General features: G+C 38.7%; 1 protein-coding gene and 1 non-coding gene across 2 annotated transcripts in view; both read left to right on the top strand.

Annotated features, from left to right (window-relative positions):
• The window catches only part of SMYD3 (SET and MYND domain containing 3), a 726401-nt gene that overhangs the window by 20297 nt on the left and 686333 nt on the right, over positions 1-19771 (top strand). The gene's annotated exons all lie outside the window — the stretch shown is intronic.
• On the top strand, positions 11200-11326 carry LOC122452648. Its single transcript, XR_006272806.1, has one exon. It is a non-coding gene; the product is annotated as a small nucleolar RNA SNORA18 (small nucleolar RNA).

Raw genomic sequence — 19771 nt, 5'->3', positions numbered from 1 at the left:
TTGGGCCACAGGCTGAATTCTTTTTATCAAAATTTTAATTCTATGTAACCACCAAGAAGTTTATATCAAAATAAATTTTAAGCCCATCAGCAGATGAATGGATAAGGAAGCTGTGGTACATATACACCATGGAATATTACTCAGCCGTTAAAAAGAATTCATTTGAACCAGTTCTAATGAGATGGATGAAACTGGAGCCCATTATACAGAGTGAAGTAAGCCAGAAAGATAAAGAACATTACAGCATACTAACACATATATATGGAATTTAGAAAGATGGTAATGACAACCCTATATGCAAAACAGAAAAATAGGTGAGTATTTAATTTACCTGTTAAAGATGACTGAAAGTTCAAAGAAAGTAAATTTTAAACATAGATAACTTCATACCAATGTACTTTTACTCTCTGCCTCAGCCTACATGTAGTCAGCTACAGAGATAATTTTAGTTTTTTTAAAAAATTGAAGTATAGTTGATTTACAGTGTTGTGCCAATCTCTGCTGTATAGCAAAGTGACTGAGTTATACACATGTAGACATTCTCTTTACAGAGATAATTTTAGATAATTATTTAATCGTGTATAATTTTTAGTGTTGATCTTTCATGACTCTGTGTCTTTGAGTGACACAAGATAATGAAACTCTCTGATTTCCTATTATTTTTATTTTTGAATGATTTTAATGATTTTTAGAGTATTTGATTTTCAGCTTCTTTAGTTTACTCTCAAATTGCTGTCTAATAAAGCAGACTTCTCTTCTGTCCTTTTTCTTTCCCTCTAGTTGTTAAGTTTGGGTCTTCTGTCCTTTTTCTTTCTCCTTAGTTGTTTAATTTTGGGCACCTTAACCCCTGGACTTTTGTTTCCTCATTCATAAAGTAAGGATAATATCTATGTCATGTGATCTTTATGAAGGTTAAGTGAAAGAGCACATCTGAGAGTACCTAGTATAATGCCTGGAATATTGCTGTTTCTCAAAGCATGACCCACAGCCATCAGAATGAGCTGGCAGTGGACTTATTTTAAAATTTGTTTTTCTGTGTTTCTCAGAATATGTACCATTTTAGGTACAGTGGTGTACATTTTTACTAGACTACCTGGGTGATGTTGGTATGCAGCAAATTTTAAGACATGCTTACCTGCAGGATAAGAACACATTCCTTATGGAATTTGTCTTTTTGCCTACTTTGTCTTATTGGCACTGAAATTTGAGAATACTAGGGTGAAATAAGTATTACTTGAATGTAAATATTTGCAGCATATCTCAGTAACAGCCTGATTAAAGTTTTTACTATTTTTCTCTATGCTTAGCTCTGACTTTTTTCTTGGAAAACTTCACTTTTATCTATCTTAACTTTGCGTTTTGATTGATTTTCTTGAACCTGACCTTTTAATATTGGAGATCTATAGTAAGATCTTCTGTTGTCTTTAGTTAAGATGTACAACTCAAGCTAGCAGATGATTCTAGAAGTCTAGTTTAAAATGGCCATGTAAGAACTGTCTTTAGTCATTAATTAGTCAGTCACAGAATGAGTAACTTGATTTAAATATAACTTGGAGCCCACCCCTTAATGAGCAGGATTTAGTGAGCAGTGCATTTGTGGGTGGTCAATTTATTGGCAGGTCAAATGCTTCATGTACTACTGGTCATCGGAAATGGAGAAGCATAGTAAGTGGCAGCTATGTTAGAGACTGAGCTTAGTTTTCTGCAGCAGACTGACACCTTCTGAAACTCTTTTCTTGTATTTTGAAGCATCTCCTATTTTTTCCTTTTTCTTTCCATAGATCAACAGATTACTCAATTACCCTGTTTGTTAAAGTGTTACTCTCTTTTCCATGTACTGATAGCATATATCTTTTAGTCTGTACTACATTGTATTTTAGTTAATTATTTGAATTTGTATTTATTATATAATTTTCTGTCTCCCCGGGAATCTCTGATTGCAGGAACTATGTCTTTTAGTACTGCCAGTATATACCAATTCTGATGGTTCTCCCTCTCATATAAATTAAATTCCTCAGTCTAGTTTTCAACCTTATTTTCTTTATTTTTCTCTAGTACAGGTAAATAATTTTATTTTCCTATCTTGGAGACTGTGATCCTCTGCCTTCCTTCTAGGTCCAGCGGCCATCCTTTTTGAAGAGTGTTAACGCTCCTCTTTTCTTTCAATGTTGTCATTTGGAGAACAGCACATTGTTTTGTCTTTAAGGCTTTTGATCATGGATGAGAATGAGTGTGATGTGTGGACTCCTTTTTGGGGGAGCCGTTACTCTTTTTAGGGAAGCAGTTACTCTTTTTGAGATTAGATTTTAATATTTATTAACCTGTTTGTCTACATGTTGTGGTAAAAAAAAAATAGCTCTGTACTTAGGGCAAGGAAATTTAAGTTTGAGTTCTTCTTCTGTTACTTGTCAGATTTGTGACTTTTCACTTGCCTCATCTGATAAGATGATAGTTCCTATCTATATCCATGGGATTATAGTGAAGATCAATTTATTATAGTTAATATTATATACCAAAGAATTATGTAAATGTGGTATATTATCAAAATCATCACTTGTATCCCTGAAATAGCTTTTAAAAAAATGAAAGAATTGGGTTTTTCTGTTTTTGGCTGAAGCATTCAGAAGTTGGTATAGTTACTTGTAGGTGAATGTCACCTATAATGTCTTTTGGATAATGAATCTGTTATTACTCATTCTAGAGGAATTTCAACCTGTTAATACTTATGTCATACCTGTTAAGGAGCTTTGTTATCAGATACATTTTGGTTCAGGTTCTGAACCATTAGAATTTTCCCTGATGCTCAGCAGGAAAGAATCTTCCTGCAATGCAGGAGGTGTGAGTTTGATCCCTGGGTCGGGAAGATCCCTGGGTAAAGAAAATGGCAACCCATTCCAATATTCCTGCTTGGAAAATCCCAGGGACAAAGGAGCCTGGCAGTCCATTAACTCACAAAGAGTTGGAGACAACTTATTGACTAAACAACAATAACAATGCCATTTATTAATTGTATGAACCTGAAAAATTACTTGCTGCACCCAGTTTCTTCATTGATAAATGGGGTTGATAGTAACAATAACAACAATAGCAACAGGACCTACCTTATAAGGTTGCTGAAAGAAAGAAATGAGAAAACCTATGATAAAGTATCCAGCATCCAGTGTGATGCCTAAGATATTATTTGTGGTTGATAAGTAAATAGTAATAGTGATAGATGGTACCACCCTTATGGCAGAAAGCGAAGACGAACTAAAGAGCTTCTTGATGAAGGTGAAAACTCAACATTCAAAAAACGAAGATCATGGCATCCGGTCCCATCACTTCATGGCAAATAGATGGGGAAACAATGCAAACAGTGACAGACTTTATTTTCTTGGACTCCAAAACCACTGCAGATGGTGACCGCAGCCATGAAACTAAAAGATGCCTGCTCCTTGGAAGAAAAGCTATGACAAACCTAGTGGTGTATTAAAAAGCAGAGACATCACTTTGCCGACAAAGGTCTGTATAATCAAAGCTATGGTTTTTCCGGTAGTCATGTATAGATATGAGAGTTGGACCATAAAGAATTCTTCGGCTGAACAGCAAAGAATTGATGCTTTTGAACTGTGGTGTTGGAGAAGACTTGAGAGTCCCTTGGACTGAAAGGAGATCAGAGCAGTTAATCCTAAAGGAAATCAACCCTGAATATTAATTGGAAGGACTGATGCTGAAGCTGAAGCTCCAATACTTTAGCCACCTGATGCAAAGAGCCGACTCATTGGAAAAGACCCTGATGCTGTGAGGGATAGAAGGCAGGAGAAGAAGGGACGACAGAGGATGAGATGGCTGGATGGCATCATCAACTCCACGGACATGAGTTTGAGCAAGCTCCGGGAGATGGTGAAGGGCAGGGAGGCCTGGTGTGCCGCAGTCCATGGGGTCGTGAAGAATCGGACAGGCTGAGAGAGTGAACAGCAACAAAATGGTGAGAGTACGTATAGAGGATGATGATATTTAACACTTCTAGAGTACTCGCCATTACAGGAACAATGCCAACGCTTTCAGCGTGCATTATGTTATATAATCTCACAAAATCTCCTGAGGTCTCTGTGAAAGTGTTAGTCACTCAGTCGTGTCTGACTTTTTGCGACCCCATGAAGCCTGCCAGGCTCCTCTGCCCATGGAATTCTCCAGGCAAGAATACTGGAGTGGGTAGCCATTCCTTTCTCCCCAGGATCTTCCCGACCCAGGGAATCCAACTCACCATCTCCTGCTTTGTAGGCAGATTCTTTACTGTCTGAGCCACCAGAGAAGCCCATGAGGCCCATGAGGTAGATATTCTTATTATTCCCATTTTATAGATAAGGGAACTAAAATTTAGATAAGTTCTAACTTGCCCTAGGCATCCAGCTAATGCTATTATTCCTGAAGTTAGAGCCCATGAACTTTATTATTAATTAAGCTTTTCTTTCCTGTTTGAAATTTGTCAGATGTCAACAGTAATTATACATTCTGTGATGTAATAAAATCGATGATAAAATAATCTCTCTTAGAGATTAGGGAAAATTGTACAGACAAGATTGAATATATAAAACCCTTTCTTGTAATGTGTAACTAGCCCAGTAGTTTAGAGATTTAGGTCGAAAGTTATGTATTTTTTGTCCTTCATTATCTTAAAAACTTTTTTGTGAATAGCATCAGTTAAAATAGTGAAAAAACAATGATCCATTTATTAATATATGAAATATTATTTGTAATTAACCACAAACTACTTGGACTGCATTGAGACTTTGTTTTTATCACAAAGACCCCAAATAGCAGAATGGCTGAAAGGGGGAGAGAGAGAAAGAGAGAAGAGAAGAGAGAGATACAGATTATTATGTTTTCTGTGAATGCTCATTGCTGATATTTATAAATATATATATTTTTTCTCTGTTGTGCTGTCTTATTTGCTCCATGCTCTTGTAAAAAAAGCTGATGTGAGAGTCAAGACTGTATGAGAGAACATAATTACATAATTACACAACCTTTCTTCCCATAAATGGTCCCTTAAGCCTTTAGGTCAGCAATAGAGATAACTTAGTGGCTGTTCTTGTAAAGAACAAAGAAGTTCTATAGTTTTGTTTTTAGAGAAAGCAATCTTTGTGTTTGCATACAACAATGCTTTGGTAAATGCTGTGTATTTAAGGGAAGAATAGGGTACCTTTGGGGGCTCAGTGAGTATTTTGATATTAGTCTTAAAGCATATTTTCATGCTGTGAATGATAACTTGTGATAAACTGATGCTCTGGGTGTCTTAATGGTTGTTCTTTTCATCGCCAGTTTAGTATGACTCATTATGTAATGCTCTTTAATGTTTTGCTTGAATTAATGTGAATGTTTTATGAGAATACCAGATTTCAAGGACTTATCAACAGCTTAATTCTTAGTTTAATGTTAAAGCGCATCAACTGAGGTATACATATCATCAAGGGAGAACTCCTCCTTTCACTGCCTTAACTTAAAAAGGAACATTAGAAAAGAAGTCATGTGGGTGCAGTAGAAAATCAGTTTTGTTGCTGTGAGCAGTAAATCCTCTCTAAATGTACAACTGGGTTTTGTTTAGGTTCAAGAGAGGGCCAGTGAGATCAATCTGGTTGCGTAAGAACATATGGTCTAAGTCAGAAGAAACCTGAAATTTGGGGTAACTAGTTTTATCTCTTTGGGAAATCTACTTACAACCATAGACTCTTGGGAATCTTAGAGGTTCCCTGGTCCCCCTTTGCTTGTGGTGTAATGTTTTCTTCTCTATGTTCTTGGCTGGCAGTTTTCCAGGACCTTATTGGACGTTTCTCCTAGTGAGAAATATATGACTTTGATCTTCTTGCACTTGAAATTGGAGTAATACTTGTTTCTCACTGTCTTCTAGGTTATTGTGTTTATAAAAGATGTGTAGCTTGTTACCTTAATTTTACCAGCTGAAGTTCCGTGTCTCTTAGTTCAGGGGCTGGCCACATCTTTAGAAAAAGGTGCTGCACTGAGATTGAGTAGCTGTTTATCCTATGACATGTGAGAGGATGGGTATGTGTGCCTCTGACTGAGCGTTGTGGAGAGCCTATCTTGGTTGTTGCTGCTTATGTTTGGCCATGATCTAGGCCAGGAAAGGGAATGAGATGGCTTCCAGCCATTGTAGATGTTTTAAAAAAAAAATCTGATGGAACTTGTATCACATGGGTGCTTTTGTGTTTGACGGAACTAGATACATGACTAATTAATTTGTAAAGTGATAAAAAGTGCCTAGTATGTGCCTGTAACTTTGAGGATTGGGTCCGTGAGGAGGACTGCCATGACTTTACACATAATAGCAAGTGAGACCATCAGTAGAGAGGTTGTTTGTCCTGGCCTGACCCAGAGTGTCACGTCACCTTTCATGGCAAGCTGAGAAGAGTTAGTGGCTCACTCGTGTCCGACTCTTTGTGGCCCCATGGACTTTAGTCCGCCAGGCTCCTCTGTCCATGGAATTCTCCAGGCAAGAATACTGGAGTGGGTTGCCATTTCCTTCTCCAGGGGATCTTCCGACTCAGGGATCGAACCCGGGTCTCCTGCACTGCAGGCAGACTCTTTACCCTCTGAGCCACCAGGGAAGGCGGGATTCTCATGGTGAACTGAGAATCACTTTAATGAGAGATGGTATGGACGTGTTTTAAGCTCCTCAGAGAAAAGATGACATGCTGATCTGAAGGTCTTTGGAGCAGACTTATTTATTAACTTTTTAAACAAATGTTTATTTCCTTATTTGTGGCTGTGCTGGGTCTTTGTTGCCGTGTGCAGGCTTTCTCTAGTTACGGTGAGCGGGGGCCACCCCCTTGTGGTGCTCAGGCGTCTCACTGCAGTGGCTCGTCTTGTCACGAAGCACAGGCTGTAGGTGCTCGGACTCCAGTAGTTGCAGCACATGGGCTCACAAGTTGCGGTTCTTGGGCTCTAGGGCACATGGGCTCAGTGGTTGTGGATCACCGGCTTAGTTGCCCTGTGGCACGTGGGATCCTCTTGGACCAGGGATCAAACCTGTGTCTTCCGCATTGGCAAGCAGACTCTTAACCACTAGACCACCAGGGAACTCATGGAGCTGATTTATTACATTCATAATCTTTGCGTAGCAAGTCTTCCCTGTTGGTTCTTTTTAAAACTGAAATTTAAAGAGATCCTTTAAAACAACAACAACAACGAAAAACCTTACTTGGATTGCTTTGAAATTTGCTTTTAATTTATCAGAAAGACCCAAAATAGCAGGATGGAAGGGCTTAGGAGAGGATTGATTGCTATATTTTCTGTGAATGCTCATTGCTAGTAAAATTTATTTTTGCTCTGCAGTGCCGTCTTATAAGAGAGCTGATGCGAGAGCCGAAGTTGTATGAGAGAGCATCAGCGCATACCTCCTGCTTTCTTTTAGACTAGGAACTAATAGCTGTGTCCAAATAGGTAGTTTGTAAGGCTTACCTTGCTAAGAGTTGGGAAACACATTTTAATACAGTGAGAAATGTGTTGCTTATTGTTGAAGCTGGTTGATGAATACATGAAGGTGCATCATACTTTACTTCTTTGTATGTTTTGATATTTTATTGTACAAAATGTTCAATTAAAAACACTGTAAGTATGTGACAGAAAATCTCACATGGAGTCTTAGGAGCTAGACTTCTAAATCTTATTAAAAACAAATGAGGAGACTTGAACTTCTGGCAGTGCTTACATATGTATGTTCTCAAGAAGGCTGAATCCAACAAAGGTTATGGCAGGAGGAATAGTTTCTGGTCCACCTGGTACTAACCAGTTTCTTCACTATTTAGCAAGATATTTATTTAAAGCCTTCTACTTGTCAGTCATTGTTCTAAGTACTGAGCAACAGCAGGGGACAAAACTGACAAAAATCCCTGGGTTGTTCTTGACACCTGCCAAGCACATTACACGTATTTTCACACCTTATCCACAGTGCCCAGTGCAATGCTAGATGGTGAGGTATACCTTCAGTGAAAATGTGTTAAATGAATAACTGTATAGGGTAAGTGTGATTTTTATTCCCACTTGACAGTTGACATCACTAAGGCTTAAAGAAGTTACTTGACTAAAGTCACACAGTTGTTAGTGACGGAGCTAGATCTTAAACTCAGGTCCTTGTGACCTCAGGTCCATGCTGTGAACCATGACCTTGTACTGCCTCCAAGATACAGGATAGGCGGCTACAACTGAGCCCTTGCATGTCCATAGACACTTTCTCACCCACTATCACTTTTACACAGACGAGCCTTAGTATCTAGGTGAGTGTGTTGTTGTTGTTTAGTTGCTAAGACGTGCCTGACTTTTTTGTGACCCCATGGACTGTAGCCTGCCAGGCTCCTCTGACCATGGGATTTCCCAGGCAAGGATACTGGAGTGGGTTGCTGTTTTTTTTCTCCAACCTAGGGATCAAACCTGAGTCTTCTGCATTGGCAGACGGCTTTTTTTACCACTGAACCACCAGAAAAGCCCTTAGGGTGAATATCCTGAGATGTAATTAAATTAAGTCTTCTATCATTTAAAACATCAGCTATTAGATACTCTTATTGTGGTTTAAGTTGGTTTCTTTTTCTTGTTTTAAGTCTTTAGTCTTAATCCCTCTTATAATGTTTGGTAAAATATTACTCTAGCACTATGCTCTCATAGTGGGTCTTCAATAGATGTTTTTTAGAATAAAAACCTGGGAGGGCCTAATAGCTAATTTTCTTAGTCATCTTTGTCCTCAGCTACATAGGTATGTGTGTTTACTTGAGATTCACCTTTATGTTTTTCCCATCCAGTTAGTTGATATTTGATAATTGTTTGTCTTACTACCAATACTGTAGATGTAGGTGGCATTTGTGATACAGTATAGGTATAGGCTTTTAAAAATTAAAGATCCGCTTGGTGTGTGAGAAATACTTGTTATCTCTGTTAAGCAATCAATAACTCTACCTTAGAAATGCAATACCTGGGTCAGAGGAGATATCACGGGCTTTGGAGTCAGATAGAGCTGAATTTATTCTTTTTTTTTTTTTTCAGTTATTATGTGACCTTCGACAGGTTGCATAAATTCCATGAAGTTTAACTTTCTCTTTTGTAATATAAAGGGTTCTATAATATCTGTTGCAGTAATAATTATGTGAGTGGTTACTATATGAAAAACCAAGAATTATGGCACAGCAAGTTTAGATAAACCTGCCCTTAGGTCACATAGTCACTAAGAGTGAATATAAATCCAGATCTGCCTAATTGCCAAACCTGTACCTATTTGCTGGTAGGAAAGCCATAAAAAATAGTCCCTTCTATCAATTTTTTCAAGTAGTTTCTCTTTTTAAAAAGTTACCTGTTGGAGAAAGTTTTATAGGTAATTTGGTTCATAAGACCAGATTTTAATTTCAAAATCTAATAAGTTCCTTGATTATATTTATTCAAATGTTACATAAAGAGGAAAAATGGAGTGCATGAACACAGAAAACTCTGGGTAGTCCTCAAAAGAGACAAGATAATTTTTAGAAATGGCTTGATTTTGAGAAAGAGAAATGAGGTTTAAGTATATTAAGAATTAACCATATTTTAATGTTGGTCTAGATTCAAACAAGTAAGTCTATTTCAGTTCGTGTCAGAGGTGTCTTTAAGTGTAAGGACTTGAAGCGTGTTGTTTTTAGTAGACAAGCATGACTAGTTGGAACAATATCTTTTTGTAATCCCGCCTTTAAAAAGTTGCTGAGCAGGAGAAATCCAGAGACAAGCTGTCTTTGAAGCTTTTTGTGGCATATTTGAGAATTGAGTAGTCAAGAGCTTTGTGTCTTAATGATGTGTCTGCTTTTATGTGTAATGTTCAGTCAAATGCCAAGTTGTAAAAGCTTGTCTACCTCCCCACTCCCCATAATAAAAAAAAAAGTTGTTTTTCTTCTGTATATCTGCATGGGAATAGGAGAAATAGGCTTTTGTCCTAAGAATAGAAAAAAAGACATCGAACAAATCAAATGTATTTTAGTTGGGTCTAGAACTTCATTGTAAATTGAAACTCTTCACATAGATTGAAAACAGCACCTTGATTCAGTACTTAAAGTCAGGATATAAATGCCTTTTTGCTTAGGTCACTGGATCCTAAGTTAAATATCATCCTCTTCTAGTGTATAGTTGGGCAGCAGAGTGAAGTGATCTAGAATTTATTACTAAAAGTGTGGTCTGTGGACCAGCAGCATTAGTGCCTTTTGGAAATGTAAAATGTCAGACCCAGCCCTTAGCCAGCTTAATCAAAGTATTCAGGTGATTTGTGTGTGTCTCAAAGTCTGAGAAGCACCAGTTGAACATGAACTATGGACATGAATCTGATACTTTCTCATGTTGTGACATTGGGCAAATTATTTAACCTCCTGAGTTTCAGTTTCCTTATTTGTAGAACAGAGATAATGGTATATGTGCAGTGCTTAGAGGAATGGAGTTCACAGGAAGTGCTTCATTAGAATTAGCAAGGTATTTTTTTAAGGTGTAGGGTACCCTATGTGCAGCACATGCGTAATTACAGAGTAAAATGCCAATGTTTGTTACCATGAACCCATTATTAATTTATTAGTAAGGGTATTAAAAATAGCTTTAGGATCATATACTAGTATTATCTTTCTGTATCAGTGTTACTTGTCATGGAATAGCAAAGTGAAAAGTAGATAACTTACAACTTTTGAGCATGAATAAAATCAATTTAAGTACAAATTCACAGTAAGAACTTTAAGCATCCCATAAATCACCAGAAGGTTGTAGCTGAGGATTTGACCATCTTTGCCAAAAGTACTAAAGGCAACACCTTAAGGTTATCATAGGACTGTTTTCTTTCTACCTGAATTGCCTCTTAAAACTGTACCTTCTTAGAAAGAGGGTGGAAGAAAGGAAGGGGGAGAATGACCCGCAGACTCTCTTCCTCTCCCCACCTCTTCCTGTCTGCCTTCTTTCCTCCATTAACCCTCAAGAGTTGTTGACTTCTGCTTTAGATGTTGGAATCGTCTAAACATATTAGGGCCTACATTTTATAACCCTATATGTCGAATTAAGTTTTGCTATTAATAATTGTTTAATATTAGTTTTTAAAAAGACTAGTCAAACCTCGTTACTCCCAAATTTCTATAAGAACTGTGTAAAATGTATGTCTTGTCTGTGGGGGAAAACTACAGACTGCAAAGTTTAAGTAAAAGCTGAAAGTGCCCCTTTGAGGTCTGTCCTGATGGGGCTTTATCTGTAAACCTACATTGTTGGAAATGCTTCGTAGAGTAACTATGTGGTTTCCTTTACTCATAGAACTGTTAGGTCAGTGGGAAAGAATTACAAGACAGAGCTGCCAAGTAAACTATGAAAAACGTAACAGTCAAACTTCTAAAATCTTAGATATTGGCATATCCCAACAATCTGTACTGTTCTAAGGTGTGATAGCTTAGGAGTGGATGTGATTTGAATTTAATATATTTTTAGAGAGTGTCAAATTCAGAACTAGCAGATCTATCTTCTGACCCTAACCATGGTCCTAAAGTAAATTGCTTCAGGAAATTGGATCCCAAAGATTACAATCTTTTTCCTTAGGTGGGAAATTTTGAAGTGTGTCTGTATTCAGATCAAAGAGATGAAAGAATTTTGTGCTGATTGACGTGACAGCTGTGGATTGAGCAAAACTTCTTTTTGAAAGGGCTATCTTACCTTGAAGATTATGACTTTGGAGGAACTAAGGTGAAGCAGTAGGAAGAATCAGAACATGTGCAATTCCTTAAAAATTTATTGGCTTAAATAAAAATTTGGGCTGTGTTATACATAATTAAAAGACCCTTTACACTTTGTGCAGAAAAAAAAAAGCTGAAAGTGCCCTAACGTAGAATTAGAATATTTTATATTTTATTTCACTTTATTTAGGTGTTAAATGTGATTAAGCATATATAGGATTAGGTTGGGCTTCCCTCGTGGTTCAAATGGTAAAGAATCTGCCTGCATTGCAGGACACCCAGGTTTGATCCCTGGGTTGGAAAGATCCCCTGGGGGAACGCATGGCAACCCACTCCAGTATTCTTGCCTGGAGAATCCCATGGACAGAGGAGCCTCGTGGGTTACAGTCCATGGGGTTGCAAAGAGTCAGACACAATTGAGCAACTGACACTTTCACTTTTTTTTTTTTTTCAGGATAGGGTTACAAATAAATCTTGGGAACTTTTGGTAGGCCTATGGTATACTGAATTTAATGGCCCTACAGATTTGTTTTGTTTTGAATATCAAAACCTCAGCCTTATTAGTGATAGACCATTTGGAAAAAATGACTTTGGTGTATGGCATCAGTTGGCCTCCACAGGATTAGGCAACAGGGGCCCACTTAGTCTCTTGGCATCACTGAATGACCCCAGGCTTTCCCCTGAGGGGCAGGGCTGCCTCTCTGCAGGTTATGACATGGACAAGTTACCCCAGGAAAGAACTCTGAAGGGACTGAGCCATTTGTGTCCAGCCTTCCAAACCCACCGGTCGTGTAAGTCATAAATGGGTCTTGGACTTTCAGTCCATATTATGTGTCTGCTATTTTAGTACAGAAAAATGTTTCTTGACCCTTACAAGACCTATTAAAAATAATGTCCTGAGCCAAAAGCAAATGAAGTTGTAAAACAATGTTTTTAGAAAAATGGTTCTGAAATAAGCCTGGAGTAGTGATTTATAGAGCTAGTCATAAAAGATTTTTCTTCCCTGAGATGAACAGAATACCCATCAACAAAAGTAACAAGGAGCCAAGATACTTTCTCCAGTTTTAAAAAATATGTATAATAAAATAAATAGTACCATAATAAATCAGATTTATTCTGAATATATTCTAGACCTAGACTACTAAAGTGTCTCCAAGATATAAAGCAAGTTAGACTTAGTTTACTGGTTTTCCTTATTACCAGAACCTAAGCAGTGTAAAAGGATTAATTAAAGCATTAAGATACATGCTAAATAAGGGAATGTAAAAGATCAATAAATATGTATTTATTAATGGAGACCAGATTGACAATAAACTCTTATTTATTAGTAATAATTAAGCTGTAAGAAAACATAGGAAATCTTTAAATAGAACTGTTTCATTTCCTCCATTCAATTGAACAACAAATATTGTCAACTGTTCCTTCAGTGTATAACTTGAATTTGAACGTTTCTCTTTATTTGCACAGCAGCTGACATTGTCTAAACAAACACACATGCATACATACACACGCAAACACAAGCTTGTTTATTTCTATGTAGCTGTATCTACCTATTGGTACACACGTACACTGTGTGTGTGTATGTGTTTTAAGAGAAGAAATGGTCTGACGAAACTTTATGTACTACATTTGGGTTTTGGAGAAGTAAACCTAAAACAGTTCTTTTTGTTCTGGCCCAGACTTGGGTATTTATTTATCTTAGAGCAGAAGCAGGGAGCATTAAAATACGTAGAGGTGGTTATGTCATCAAAGAAGAGTGAGTCCATGGTATACAGGCCTCTATATTAGCTTTATTGGGTGTACTGAAATCATGACTTTGATCTCTTAGATCAGAAATGTTGGATACGTGTCATGCATGCTAGCATTCCTTTTCCCCTGAGCACACTTGACTAACTTCCTGTGGTTTTGTGGAATTGACTTCGAGTCCCTCTTAATACATTTCTCTTCCTAGCAGGCCATTATCTTCTGATTATAGATTATAACATGAAGCCCTTTCAAACTTCTTGTATAAATGAGGGCCCTGGGCAGTGTCGTCTCCTAAGGCTTCACATACCATTATTGTGTTTAGGACTCTGAAACCTTTATGGCTTTGATCCTAGTTACAATAGCTAGACTTAAACTCTAGAATCTCTCCTCTGCAGTGGGCAGCAACTGAAATCTGTTTATTTCTGTTAGCTTTATTTTGGCTGCATGCATCTTGCCCTGCCTGCATGCTCAGTTGCTCAGTGATGTCCAACTCTTTGCCACCCCGTGAACTGTAGCCCATGAGGCTCTTCTGTCCATGGAATTTCCCAGGCAAGAATACTGGAGTGAGTTGCTATTTCTTTTTCCAGGAGATCTTCCTGACCCAGGGATTGAGCCTGTGTCTCTTGCATCTCCTGCCTTGGCAGTGGGTTCTTTACCACTAGTGCCACCTGAGAAACCCGCATCTTGCCCTATCCGTGTGATGTTTGAGTGTCAGCCAAGAATTTTGGTAGAGTTCATACTTAGAAACTGGGGGACACATGCTCTTCTCTTTGAGGCTCTCTTTTTTCGTTTCTTCCCTTCATTTGCTAGCTGTTTTAGTTGCCCCAAACCCTGGTTTTTCAAACCAGTAAGTTAAGTCTGTGAATTTTTATTTTAATTTTAGCTGTTCCGCATAGCACAAACTGGGACCTGCCTTCAGAATAGAAGTCATTCAAACCAAGCAAGCAACCTGGAAATTCACCCAGGACTATTCCCTTCTTCCAAGGATAATCCCCGACTTCGTATCTCCCTGCACTTTTGTCTTCTCCTGTGATTTTCTCTGTGCTTTTGGTAGCTCTCCAGTACCTTTGGTAGTTGATTTTTTAATATTTTGCCCAGAGTTTATAGTTGTTATGGGCAGGAAAATTGCCCCATATAGGAGCAATTACCCATGACTTTTTTGTTCTTTCCTTTTTTATGTAATTTATTTATTTTGGTTGTACTGGGTCTTCATTGCTGTGTGTGGGCTTTCTTTAGTTGTGGGGAGTGGGGGCTACTCTCTAATTGTGGGGTGCTGGCTCCCTATTATGGTGGCTTCTCTTGCTGTGGAACAAAGGCTTTAGATGCAGGGCCTTCAGTAGTTGCAGTGCATGGACTCAGTTGCTGTGTGGCATGTGGAATCCTCCTGGACCAGGGCTCAAACCTGTTTCCCCTGCATTGGCAGGTGGACTCCTATCCATTGTGCCACCAGAGAAGTCCCCTGTTCTTTCCTTTTTTAAAAAATTGACATGTAGCTAAAATACCACAATTTATTTATTTCCAATACTGCTTCAATTATACTGGACTGAAGCTCTGTAACCACTAAGTAGTAACTCTCCTCTCTTTCTTCCCCAGCCCCTGGTGACCTCGAATCTAATTTCTGTTTCTATGAATTTGCCTCTCCTAGATACTTCATATAAGTGGAATCATATAATATGTGGCCTTTTATGACTGGCTTCTTTCACTTAGTATAATGTTTTCAGGGTTCATCCATGTGGTTGCATGTATCAACTTCATTCCTTTTTATGGCCGAATAATATTCTATTGTATGTATATATTTCATTTTGATTATCTATTCGTCAGTTGATGGACACTCACATTGTTCCAACCTGTTGGCTATAATATGTACATAATGCTGCTGTGAACATTCACAATATAAATTTTTGTGTGGACATTTTCATTTTTCTTGGGAATATGTGTAGGACTGAATCATGCATTTTTTTTTTATGTGTTTAACTTCTGAATTATGTATGTTTAACCATTTGAAGAACTGCCAGATTGTTTCCCAGTGTGGCTGTGCTATTTTACATTCTTACCAACATATGTGGAGGGTTCTCATTTCTCCTCATCCTTGCCAACATCTGTAGTCTGTGTTTTGGTTGTAGCCATCACAGTGGGTCAGAAATGTATTTCCTTGTGGTTTTAATTTGTACTTCCCTGATGGCTAATGTCTCCCTTATTCTTAAAATACCTAAGTCTCTTGACTTGCATGTAGTACCACACTTTCTTGGTTTCCCTATTATCTCACTATCTACTTCTTAGTCTCTTTTGTTGATTCTGCCTCTTCTGCCTGACCTTGAAAAATGAAGTTCCTCAGGTACAATCTGGGTCGTCTTGTCTTTCTGAACATTTTTCTTAGGGAACTTTGTTCAGTCTCAGAAATATCTTCTGTAGTAGAGGCAGTCCTTCTAGGCCTTCATTTTCCTTGACTTTTAGATATGATATCATGAGACTCCCTTAAGATAACCACCAAGTGACTGGCCAAATTAAAATCTGTGGTTCTAAAATTGTGAGCAGTTTGCTTTTGGTTTTCTAAGTGTTAGTTTGAACTTTAGATGAGTGTGTACGTTGGTGTGGGGGATAGAGAGGGAAGCTTTTGGGCACACTTGTTGGCAGCTGGAAATTCTGAGGATTTTTTTGGAGCACCTGGGAATTTGCTTACCTGCTAAGACCTCCTCACATGTAGAAGAGCTGTTTCTCATCTGACCAGAAGAGATTCCAGGAGTCAGTGTCATAGGTGACTGACAGGTTGCTGAGATGGTGGCCTGCTTTCTTCCCTTCTGTACAGGCTTTATTGCTTAGTGAGATTGTGGGGCATTCCTTCTGACCAGAAATCTCACTTTCTTCTCCTTTTGGGTTAAGGACAGGTGGGAGTCAATAATAAGTACATTTTTATATTCAGTCTGCAAGTGTTTTTTGTCATTTTGTGATACCAAAGGTGAACCTGAGATAATCTATTACCAAGTTTATATGTGTGTGTGTGTGTGTATGCGTGCTTAGTCATGCCCAACTCTTTGCAACCACATGGATTGTAGTCTGCCAGGTCCTCTGTCCGTGGGACTTCCCAGGCACAAACACTGAAGTGGGTTGCCATGCCATCCTCCAGGGGATCTTCCCAACCCAGGGATTGAACCTGAACCCACGACTCCTGTGTCTCCTGCATTGCAGGCGGATTCTTTGCCGCTGAGCCATCGGGGAAGCCTTAGACAGATCTGTTACCAAGTTTACACCCAAGTTTATAAGCCTGAGACAGATATTTGTTCATATGCTAAGTTGTGACCCACTCTTTGCAACCCCATGAACTGCAGTTTGCCAGGCTTCCCTGTCCTTCACTATCCTAGAGTTTGCTCAAACTCATGTCTATTGAGTCGGTGATGCTATCCAACCATCTCATCCAATGTCGCCCTCTTCTCCTCCTGCCCTAAATTTTTCCCAGCATAAGGGTCGTTTCCAGTGAGTCAGCTCTTTGCATCAGGTGGTCAAAGTATCAGAGCTTCAGCTTCAGCATCAATCCTTCCAATGAATATTCAGGATTGATTTCCTTTAAGATTGACTGACTGTCTCTTAAAACATTGCCTGTAAATTGATGATTCTCAAATGTATGTCTCCAGTTCCCACCTCTGTCCTCAGCTCCAGGAGACTACCTGTAGGGCAGTGAAATGTCAGGATGACTGCTTATAATATGCATTTGGTTCAAATTAGAAGAGAAGGCCATTTGTTTTCTAATCTAAGCTATAGATAGGGTGAGTAAAAAGTGCACAAAAAAGATAAAGGAAAACAAATTCCAAAGGGGGAAATAGTGCAATAAATTCTGATCTAAATATGAATTAAATTAAAACTTGGTATGCTTTGGAGCAACTGGTAGTAGCCAGAAAGGGTATTGTATTGTGACATTCAGTTCAGTTCAGTTCAGTCGCTCAGTCGTGTCCGACTCTTTGTGACTCCATGAATCGCAGCTTGCCAGGCCTCCCTGTCTATCACCAACTCCCGGAGTTTACTCAAACTCATGTCCATCAAGTCGGTGATGCCATCCAACCATCTCATGCTCTGTCGTCCCCTTCTCCTCCTGCCCCCAGTCCCTCGCAACATCAGGGTCCTTTCCAATGAGTCAACTCTTCGCATGAGGTGGCCAAAGTATTGGAGTTTCAGCTTCAGCATCAGTCCTTCCAATGAACACCTAGGACTGCTTTCCTTTAGGACGGACTGGATGGATCTCCTAGCAGTCCAAGGGACTCTCAAGAGTCTTTTCCAACACCAGAGTTCAAAAGCATCAATTCTTGTGACATTAGAGCTTTCTTTCTCTAGTAGCAAAAGGGTCATGACCTTATAAGCATAGAGAACGAAATGTGTAGGGAAAGAGCAAATTAGCCAACATGGCATGGTCAGGTTCTTTTGCCCCACGTTTTGTAAATGATCATGTAACAGCTGAGATCACTTAAGCACTGTGCATGCAAGTCATGAGGTACTCGCTTGGCCATGTGCAACGTTTTGTTCTGTAAGCATATGTAAGCTCCACCTGGAAAGCCCTTGTGGGTGTGTTGTGTTGTATTTTCTTCCAGCTTCTTCTTAGCTCAAGTCTTGTCTACCATGGATTCAGCAAACAGTGTGCACAGTGAGATACAGTGAGACAACTATAATCTTAACGTATCTTTTGACCCTTTGTTGAGCAATATCCTTTATTGGTTTTTACCTTTAGAATCATCCTTTAAAACAGTGGTCTTCAGAGCTGAGTCCCTGGACCAGAAGCATCCCTCGGAACTTGTTAGAACTGCAAAGATTCAGGCCACATCTCAGATCTGTAGAATCAGAAACTCACCAGGTGAAGTCCAAGTCTTGTGTTTTAACAAGTTTTCCAGGTGATTCTGATTCACATGGCAGTTTAAGAACCACTGCTACAGACAGTGCATGAAAGACACATAAAATTATGGCTACATAATGGAATGTGAATTTTATTTTATTTAAAAAATATTTATTTATTTGGTTGCACTAGGTCTTAGTCTCCTTTATGCAGAATCTAACTCTCTGACCAAGGATAGAGCCCAGGGCCGCTGCATTGGAAGCATGGAGTCCAGCCTCTTAGCCAAGGAAGTCCCTGGAATGTGAATTTTAAATCTTAACAATATAGGACAAAAATGAAGCAGAGCTGAGGGAAGTTGGGAGGAGATGTAGAAGAATGGGTGCAGGTTCTGATAGTCTTGTTTTGTGAAGGAGTCATCAAAGTATTTCATATTTGATAGAACAAAAAAGAAATTGGTAGTATATCCAAAAAGTAACTAACGAACTAAAGTTAGTCATATACATTGAGAGGAATAGAGAGGGTGTTTATGGCAAGTGTAAGTTAACTAAAGCATCAGTCCTATCAGATGTATCTCACAGATACCTATAGGTGATAAATGAAGCTGCTGCTGCTAAGTTGCTTCAGTTGTGTCCGACTCTGTTCGACCCCATAGACGACAGCCCACTAGGCTCCCGCATCCCTGGGATTCTCCAGGCAAGAACACTGGAGTGGGTTGCCATTTCCTTCTCCAATGCATGAAAGTGAAAAGTGAAAGTGAAGTCGCTCAGTCGAGTCCGACTCTTAGTGACCCCATGGACTGCAGCCCACCAGGCTCCTCCGTCCATGGGATTTTCCAGGCAAGAGTACTGGAGTGGGGTACCATTGCCTTCTCTGAGGTGATAAATGAAGAAGTATTGGTAAAAGTGAATTATTTAGAAAATTGAGAGTAACTGCAGGAAAACTCCTAAAATGAAATGGTTAAATATGGTTGCCTTTAGAAACAGGAGATCAGAGCCCTTGGTCCTCCTTGACTTTTTAACCATATGCTATATATTACTTTGATTACAAATTTAAAGACAAAAGAAAACATGCTTCAATTGTGGAGGAGTATCCACTCATTAAATTGCAGAAAAGGCTGCCTGTCACTGTTCTGAGTTCTTTTTCTTCTGGTTGAAAGACTCTGATTCTTGTAATTACACATGGCACTTGTGTTTGAGCGTTAGATGAGTGGGTTTGTAGAAGTGTGGTGTGTGTGTTTTTCTAGGCTCCTGTAGCTTGTGCTGGGTAATTAATCTTTAGTTTATATTCTTCCCATGTTTTTTTTATTACTTAAAGAGCATCAAAATCATTGGCAAACTAAAATCAGGCATTTTAGTTCAATGCTTACATATTTTTATAGAATCATCCATAGCATAAGACTTTATAAGTAACAACTTAAGTTTTTATTTCCCAAGATAGGTCTGAATGTTCTCCACTTTCTATATTTGAATTGGGCTTCCTGCTAACTAGCTTTTAAAGACTAATGAGA

This window comes from Cervus canadensis, chromosome 13 (assembly GCF_019320065.1).
Source record: "Cervus canadensis isolate Bull #8, Minnesota chromosome 13, ASM1932006v1, whole genome shotgun sequence".
In the NCBI taxonomy this organism is placed as follows: domain Eukaryota; kingdom Metazoa; phylum Chordata; class Mammalia; order Artiodactyla; family Cervidae; genus Cervus; species Cervus canadensis.
Note: the sequence above shows the minus strand (reverse complement) of the source record. Positions and strands in the feature narration are given on the sequence as shown.